The sequence below is a fragment of the Physeter macrocephalus genome, chromosome 1, assembly GCF_002837175.3.
Source record: "Physeter macrocephalus isolate SW-GA chromosome 1, ASM283717v5, whole genome shotgun sequence".
Lineage (NCBI taxonomy): Eukaryota > Metazoa > Chordata > Mammalia > Artiodactyla > Physeteridae > Physeter > Physeter macrocephalus.
Window position 1 is genome coordinate 45504870 of NC_041214.2, and position 926 is coordinate 45505795.

Here is a 926-nt window from a genome sequence, read left to right on the forward strand (position 1 = left end):
GTATGTCTTCTTTGAAGAAATGTCTATTTAGGTCTTCTGCCCATTTTTTGATTGGGTTGTTTGTTTTTTTAATATTGAGCTGCATGAGCTGTTTATGATATTTTGCAGATTGATCCTTTGTCCATTGCTTCATTTCCAAATATTTTCTCCCATTCTAAGGGTTGTCTTTTAGTCTTGTTTTTAGTCTCCTTTGCTTTGCAAAAGCTTTTAAGTTTCATTAGGCCCCACTGGTTTATTTTTATTTCCATTACTCTAGGACATAGGTGTCCAGTTTTCCCAGCACCACTTATTGAAGAGACTGTCTTTTCTCCCTTGTAATCCTTGTCTCCTTTCTCAAAGATAAGGTGACCATATGTGCATGGGTTTATCTCTAGGCTTTCTATCCTGTTCCATTGATCTATATTTCTGTTTTTGTGTCAGTACCATATTGTCTTCATTACTGTAGCTTTGTAGTATAGTCTGAAGTCAGGGAGTCTGATTCCTCCAGCTCTATTTTTTGACCTCAAGATTGCCTTGGCTATACAGTCATTTTCACAATATTGATTCTTCCAATCCAAGTACATGGTATATCTCTCTGTTTGTGTCATCTTTGATTTCTTTCATCATTGTCTTACAGTTTCCTGAGTACCGCTCTTTTACCTCCTTAAGTAGGTTTATTCCTCGGTATTTTACTCTTTTTCTTGCAGTGGTGAATGGGATTGTTTCCTTAGTTTCTCTTTCTGATCTTTCGTTGTTAGTGTATAGGAATGCAAGAGATTTCTGTGCATTAATTTTGTATCCTGAAACTTTACCAAATTCATTGATTAGCTCTAGTAGTTTTCTGGTGGCATATTTAGGATTCTCTATGCATAGTATCATGTCATCTGCAAACAGTGACAGTTTTACTTTTTCTTTTCCAATTTGTATTCCTTTTATTTCTTTTACTT